Source organism: Dromiciops gliroides, chromosome 1 (genome assembly GCF_019393635.1).
Source record: "Dromiciops gliroides isolate mDroGli1 chromosome 1, mDroGli1.pri, whole genome shotgun sequence".
Classification (NCBI taxonomy): domain Eukaryota; kingdom Metazoa; phylum Chordata; class Mammalia; order Microbiotheria; family Microbiotheriidae; genus Dromiciops; species Dromiciops gliroides.
The window spans coordinates 205,057,204-205,065,552 of NC_057861.1; the positions used below are offsets into that span (position 1 = coordinate 205,057,204).

The window sequence follows — 8,349 nt, forward strand, 5'->3', positions numbered from 1 at the left end:
TTGGACTAGATGAGTGCTAAGGTGCTTTCCAGCTCCAAAACTTTGATCCTATGCTGTACCCCATCACACCCCTCCAACCCACCCTACCATTGTAGCTGAAGTCTATTAAAGCACTTTGCTATATTTTCTATTTCCTTTTTTCTCCATTATTTAGCTATCATGGTGACTCCCCCATTACAAATTAATATTTTAGAACACTAGATTATATCCTATAGAAAGTGATATTCTGGCCATGGCCTGGTTGCACAGCCTGTGGGGCTTCTGGCACAGGTCCTCCCAGGGTTTCCCTGACCTCGCAGAACATGCCTAGGCCCTTCTCTCCACCTCCCTCCAGGGCTCCACAAAGCAGGGCATGGTGCCAAAAAGCACCTTCTGAGGGCGGTAGGGCCCTGTTTGGCTGGATACAGACCATTGCCAGCATGGCCAGAAGCTCCCCTCAGCTCTGGAGACAGAGGAGCTATGCCTCCTTGTCAGATTTAAGAGAGATATTGCCATCCTTATGCAGGCAATGTGCAATACTAAAATGTCTTCTGATACAGATGGGGCTTTGAGCACCTCACAAATTGCAACTTTGGAAGAAGAGGCTCTGGTTAGACCAAAGCCATTGCTCTTGAAGATTTTGAAGTTTTCTGGTGCACAGAAAGAGACATTCACAATGAATGAGGTTTTATTCTATGTTGCCCAGTATATTGTCTATTGCTCAGATGACCTTCTTATAGATCAATTTGGAGCACCAAGCTTCTCTGTGAAAGAGCATAGGAGATTGTATACAAAGATTTCTGGAAATATGATTGCAGTCGATCAACAACAATATGGTAGTCCAAATACATCTACAAATGAAATCAGATGTCAGCTCAAAATAGGAAGTGGTCAAAAGGAGTCTGCAAATATTGCAGAAAGAGAAACCATGAGAAAATTTGAATTCTAGACCAACTACGTTATCTAGAAGAAGAACACATAGTCAAAATATGGAAGAGTTGCCTGGTGAAAGACCCCAAAACACATATCAGATAGTATTTCCCTTACATTTGATGAAATTTGTGCCCTGTGTCATAAGTGAAACATGCTGTGAACAAAGCAATAGCAATGACTCAACAGAAATGCTTTCCAGTATGCCAGGAATGATAGTGCACATGTATCATCCTTGCTATTAGGGTAGGATGACAGATACCTTTGAGTTCAGGAGTTTTGAGATGCAGTATGGCTGAAGCTACTCTGTGTGTGCGTGTGTGTGTGTGTGTGTGTGTGTGTGTGTGTGTTTGTGTGTGTGTGTGTGTGTGTGTGTGTGATAAGTCCAGCACTAACATGGTCAGCCATTGGGAGAGGAAGGCTACCTAAGGAGGAGCAAACTGTCCCAGGTAATAGGTGGCACAGACCAGGGCTTCCATAGCAGTCAGCTTTGAAGCAGGCTTATTTAGTGGCTGCCCTTTATCCTCTATCTTGGACTAGTTAAGAGAAGACCCACTCTCCAAAGAAGAAAAATCAGTGAATAATAAATAGTGGGGTATTGCATTCTTTGTACCTTTTAGTCAATAGAGTTGACTGTAAAGTTGTAGTCTTTTGTAGAAAATTGTCCAAGAAAACCACTTTATGGTTTTTGTTGAGGTTACTATTAATGTGAGTATGGACCACTTGACTATGTGCATAAATGAGGTGCTAGTTTCTGGTATCTTCTTGATTCCCCTCTTTCCTTCCTCCCCCACAATTATTTTCTTTGGGGGGGGTTGCAAAAGCAAGATCCATAATTTTTTCAATCTTTAGGAATCTACACCTATTTTGGTTATCTCGCTAATTGATTATTAAGTGCTTTTGAAATTGTTTCTGGAAGCACAGATTTCTTCTGTGTCTAATTGGCTAAGACCAATGGCTCCCAACTTTTGGCTTAAGTATAATTGCCACTGCTTCACAAGTTCATTGTATACAAAGCCTGAATATGGTGATTTCATATCTTTTTCATGGGAATGATAATACTATCTCAAAATTCTGATATTTTACTTCTGTTTAATTTCTATCTGGTTTCATCTACAAATCCATTCTGGATGAGCTGACTTACTCTGGATCTCAGAATCTTTGTTGGATTGTTTTCTTACCAGCTTTTCACTGTTTTGAGGTAATATTGCTTGTAGACTTCCAAAATTTTCCTGTAGTTTTACAATTGAGATTGTATTTAACCGGTATTGCCCTTTGCTGCCATATGTGTCAACTTGCCAATGAAGTAGTGTTTGCTGGTTGAGATTTCTGGGCTTTTTCTCCCCTTTCACTTCTTTGCTGTGATGACTGGTTACAAGAGTTAACATTCTGAGAAATAAGCTTAGTGAATTTCTGTGAAGATGTAGGAGTAAAAGGTCAATGGAGAACCTTCCTTCTAAATATCCCAAATGAACCAAAAATCTGTCAGCAAATGCTTGACAAAGAGATAAAGAAATATGATGTTTCATGAGAAAAAAATTTAGGCAAAAAAATCCAAGGCTTGAACAAAGAAGAGAAGAGGTTCTAATACAAGAAAAATGAATTTAAGACTAGAGGCACAAATATCATATCTATATATATATATATACATACATATATGTGTGTGTATTTACATATATACATATAAATACCTATATATTATATGTGTGTATGTGAACACACACATATGTATGTGTGTGTATATATATATACATATATATACACACATATATACACATATATACACATATAACATAAAACAGAAGCATAAAACTTCCTAGGACACAATGGTTATTGGAACAGTAGGCATAGTGAAGAAATTTAAGAAAGAAATTATTTTAAGAAAAATGTCATGAAAGAAAAAGGAACTGAACATGAACTTTGAATATTTTTTCTGAGGCTTCTAAAACAACAGATTAGAAATATATGAAGAAAAGATATATATATATATATATAGATATATATAGATAGATATATATATATATATATATATATATATATATGTATATATTTTAAAAAGTAGATTTACCTGGAGAATAAAACTGAAGGTAGTGAGAATGTGAAGCATTTTCAAAAATTTCACAACTGGACAAAGATTTAGAACAGTTTAATAAATTGAATCTGGAGGACAGAACAAAGAGAAAGAATTTTCGAATTGCCAGAGTTTCTGGAAACTGAAGAATAAAATAATATGACACACCATGGAAAATTATATAGGGAAATTTAAATATATTGAAAAAGAGGGAGAGATTATAAATCAACTGAAGAAATAATCACAAGGTTGTCTAATCTAGGTATGTCATCGAGCTTCACAACTGCTGTAATAAGGAGATGATTTTGTAAATAACTAAGAAAAGCATCTCATATGAGAAAACATCAATTTGAATTAAATAAGCTATTTCTACCAAAACAAAAAAGACAGAATTTATATCATGCTATTTCTAAAAATGAAAAGCTATAAAATTTGATCCCCAAACCCACAACAACAAAAAAGTAATATTCTACTTAAAAATAATATACAAACACATATGTATGCATACCTGTTTATTTATGACAATGGAATACCTTGAATGGTTTGACATTTTGAAGGTATAGAATACTTAAGAAGACAGAAATATAATAGTGGAAGGACAAAAATGCTAAAAGCAGAGAAAGCCTCTATTTATTATCAACTTATCTCCAAACTGGCCTGCTATATGCTTTAACTAATTGCCTCCCCTAATCAACTATTTTGACTAATCCACACTTTGTTCCTTTTATGCTAATTTTTCTGGATTTCCATTGTACATCATTATCTTATTCTTCACTTAATATATTAATGACTTGCCTGAGATGAAGCAGGTATTGAATTACATTATTTATTATTTTATATACACACATATGATATCTTCATATAATATATACACATGTGTATATATGTATATATGAATGCACAGAATTAATAATAAAAATATGTAAATATATAATTATATATAATTTTATTATTCATTCTGGAATTCCTTATAATCTTTTGATGTCTGATTTTGAAGTAATATCATTCTTGTGGCAAATATGAATAAAATTATATCATCATGAACTGGATAAGCAAAAGAGAGAATAAAAATATAGCTCTCTAAAAGCATATTTTCATTTAAGTTCAGTGAGTTGTATAATGTGTTAAGTGATGGATAATCAAAACAAATATTTGAACAAATTCTAATGTTTGGAGGGCACACCCTTCATTAAAACGGAATTTCATACTTGCTGATGCTCCATAGGAAACTACAATAAAATTTCAAAGACGATTTCACTGCAATATTTTAAGCTGCATGATATAATTAATTTACAGAATCCAAGGTAATGAAATTTCAAAAAGATAAGCATATTGTGCTTTTAAACTTTAAATACCCTATGCAATTATATGTCATCAGCATACAAACAAGAGCTACAAAGAATAAATCCCACTCGTCTCTAACACAGTTAAGTAAATTGTAGACTTTCTGCATAGAATTTTTTAGTTTTACTCACTGAAAGTGAGTACTTACATGAAAATCACTAAATATAGGTTATTAAATTACCTTAATATAGATAAGGTCTAATTTTGTTAGAAACCATTAATGATAACACTGTACTAAGGACAATGAAATTTTGAAAATTATATGTTATTTTAAAAAGCTTTAGTAAAGTACACTAACACTTTTTAAAAGTTTATTTGATTCATTGCATACACATACACATACACATACACATACATACACATACACATACATACATATATACATACACATACACATATACATATACATACTTACACACATATGTTTGTTTTTACATTCCTTCATTTCTAAATTTATCTCCCCCTCACTCAGAGAGCTATACTAAGTAATAACATAATCAAACAGAAAAACAAATTAAATAATAAAAACCAAGAAAGAAGAAAATAAAGTAATTGAGCAAAAGTAATCCATACATCAGTCAAGTCTATATGTGGTATTAAACACTTACACTTATTCATATCTGCAGTGAAGGAGGTGAGAAATATTTTCAACTATGGGATCAATATTGGTCATCAAAATTATATAATACATTTTACATTTCTCTATTTACTTTTAATTAATTAATTTATTTTGCATAGTTCTATTTTCATTGTTGTGGTCATTGGTAAATTGTTTTTCTAGTTTTGTTTATTTTGCACTAGTTCTCATAAGTTGTCCCATGCCACTCTGTAGTCTTCTCATTCATTAGTTCTGACAGAACAATAATATTCCATTGTCTCACACTTCTTGGTCATTCCTCAATCTGATTGTTTTTATATTTTTCAATCAATAAAGAAATCAACAAACATTTAAACACCTGCTATGTGTCAGACACTACTAAGTGCTTGGGATATGAATATAAAGTCAGTGATGAGTGTCCTGGAGAAGAAGGCATGGATGGAGAAAATCAAAGAAGACCAAAATTTCAAAAATTTTAAACCATCTGTTATAATAAAATGTATCATTCTTATCACCACTAATATTTCTATGTGAGAAAATAATGGATTTTGGGGATCCCAGAGACTCCCCCCCCAACTTGGGGGCCTAACTGCCTGAATGTTTAAGACCAGCCTAGAGTCAGTCAATTTGGACCTTGGACTGTGAATACAAACAGTAGAGATTAAAACCACACCTACCTGAAAACCTTTCCCTCTAGAGGGTCTGTCCTTTGGACTCTGCCCTCAGCACATACTGCTCATGGACCACCCTCAAGTCCAGTAAACCAATACATTTGAATGATGCTAGCTAATTAGCTTGAAGCAGTGTGTAAGGGTTGCCTCTCCTCTGGATCTGCAGGAAGTTTACTCTCTCTCTCTCTCTCTCTCTCTCTCTCCCTCTCTCTCTCTCTCTGGCTGATACTTGGAAGAAGAAACCACGTGCCTTACTCTCTCTCTCCTCTCTGAACATTCTGAGCCATGTGGCTGTCTTTACTAATATATAATATGCTTTAATAAATTCTTAATGCCCCAAACTGATGCTAAAGCCTCTAATTTATAAATAGCAATATATTAGAAACCCCAGATAAGTTCACTAAAACTTGGAACAGAGATAAGCACCCCCATATAATGTCAAATGATAAAACTATTAAGAATAATTTTATGCAATAATATATGATACCTTTTGCCTCTGTAGGTCTTCATAGAGGGACATTTTGTTATTGGTCCACTAAAACCTTTGTATTTGTTATAATTATTCAACTTTTGGCTTCCATTTACTATCCTTTTCATTTACATTGTTGGGATTATTATAAATAAAATTGCTCAGGGTCAGCTTTTTAATCATTCTCTATCAGTTTGTATCATCTATGTTTCATTGAATTCCTCATGTTTATCATTTCTTAATTTAAAATATCATTTCATTAAATCCATATATCAAAGCTAATTCAGTCATTGTAAAATCAATAAATACCTGCTTTATTTCTAATTCTTTCCTAACAAATCTCTATCTCTAATCACTATCTATATCTGTAAGTATATCTGTATCTCTCTCTCTCTCTCTTTTATTTTTTTTTGGGGGGGAGTGCAATGAGGGTTAAGTGACTTACCCAAAGTCACACAGCTAGTAAGTGTCAAGTGTCTGAGGCCAGATTTGAACTCAGGTTCTCCTGAATCCAAGGCCAGTGCTTTATGCACTGTGCCAGCTAACTGCTCCCTCTATCTATGGAAATTTTGGTAAAGAGTTTTTAATCTGTGTTTGACCTCCTTGTACTATACACCTAAATTACTTCTTTCTTTCTTAACTAATTTCTACTTGCTCTATAAAATAGTGGGAAATATGCACAGTTCCTTTAAGATTACTATGGTGCCTATTTCCCTACAGCCTCACCTAATCATTGACTGTGTTGAATTTGGGAGAATCACTTTATTTTATTTTTTCCAATTTGATATACATTTTAACAGCCCTATTTTTCACATCCATAAAATGAGTGGGTTGAACTATATCACCTCCAAGGTTGCTTCCAGCTCTAAATCTATTATCTTATGATCTTATGATTCTCCCTTCAGGGAAAGAGGATAGGTATATACACCTACTCTGTTCTGTATGTGGATTAGCATCCTGTGTCCTTCAAACTAGAAAGAAGTTTAGAGATTACTTAACAGAAATTCTTTATTTTTACAGAAAATGAAACTGGGACCTAGAAAAATTAATTGACTTATCCTTGGTCACATGCACAACAAGTGGAAGCATGTAGATTCAGAGCCATATTGTCCAACTGCAAATAAAGTTACAATTCCACTAAACAATGAGTTCATAAACAACTTGTTTTAAAATGTATTTTAATATAGTTTCCTTTGTTACACTATGTATTATATTTTATGCATTATTCTAAGGAAGGGTCAGTATGTTTTACTTCTATTCCAAAGTGGTCCAGGACACAGAAATATTAAACACCATGTCTTAAACTTTAAGGGGTTGCTCCATAAAGGAGGAGGTAGCACAGAGAAGGTAACAACAGAAGTATTAGGTTCCAAGATGGTGGAAATGTTTGGCTGTGGAATTTTCAACACTGAGGATCTCTTGCCCTAAATAGCCAAAATAATGTCTCTACCTATAGTTTTGTGATAATCCTGAATTCTTTTTGGGGAAAGAGACTCATAGCTAAATCATTTAAAATACATACATAAATACATACACACATATAATATTATCTATCTATCTATCAGCTGTAGTCTGTACATCACCTTCATTTCCCAGTGTAGCCCTTTATTATATTCAAGAGCTATCCTTACTTAGAAAAGAAAAATGAAACAATTGATAAATATATTTAAGACATTTGAAAAGTCTTAAATTTTATACAATGCTCCTTTCCTATAGTCCCCCACCCCTTTAGTGGGCAATGAAGTGCTTTGTTTTCATAGCTCTTTGGTCAAAATCATCTTGGTCATTGCAATTTTACATTAGATTTATATTGTTTTGCTGCTCATCTTCCTAATTACATTGTTAATGACATTGTACAGATTGATTTCCCCTGTTTCTTATTTTACTTTGTACCAGTTTCTGTCTTCCTAAGTTTCTCTGTATTTATCATACTTATCTTTTGTAATCTGAAACACTTAGTGTAGTCCTAGGTACATAGTAGGTATTCAGTAAACCAATGTTGTTTGAGTCATTGATTGTCCTGAGCCACACCATTTGTTATTTGACATTGGTTACTACTTTGATAATTATCTTTCTAATTATACATTGTAAGTGATCACCTTGCTTCATCAGAATTCTATTTACAATATTTTCTGATCTTGTCTACAAATGAAGAGGAATGTGGTTTGTTTGGAGCTTGTGCCCCATTTGCAATGAGGAGCTCTCTCTATTCTCTTAATGGCTTAGAATACTTTATAGAGTTCAGTGTGATATCAGTCAGCCTGCCTAAGATATTAATTAAGGGTGA

The 8,349-nt window shown here is 33.6% G+C and overlaps 1 pseudogene; it reads left to right on the top strand.

Moving 5' to 3' along the window:
- Positions 1–508: 508 nt before the first annotated feature.
- On the top strand, positions 509–1,154 carry LOC122747069 (annotated as a pseudogene).
- Positions 1,155–8,349: the final 7,195 nt, after the last annotated feature.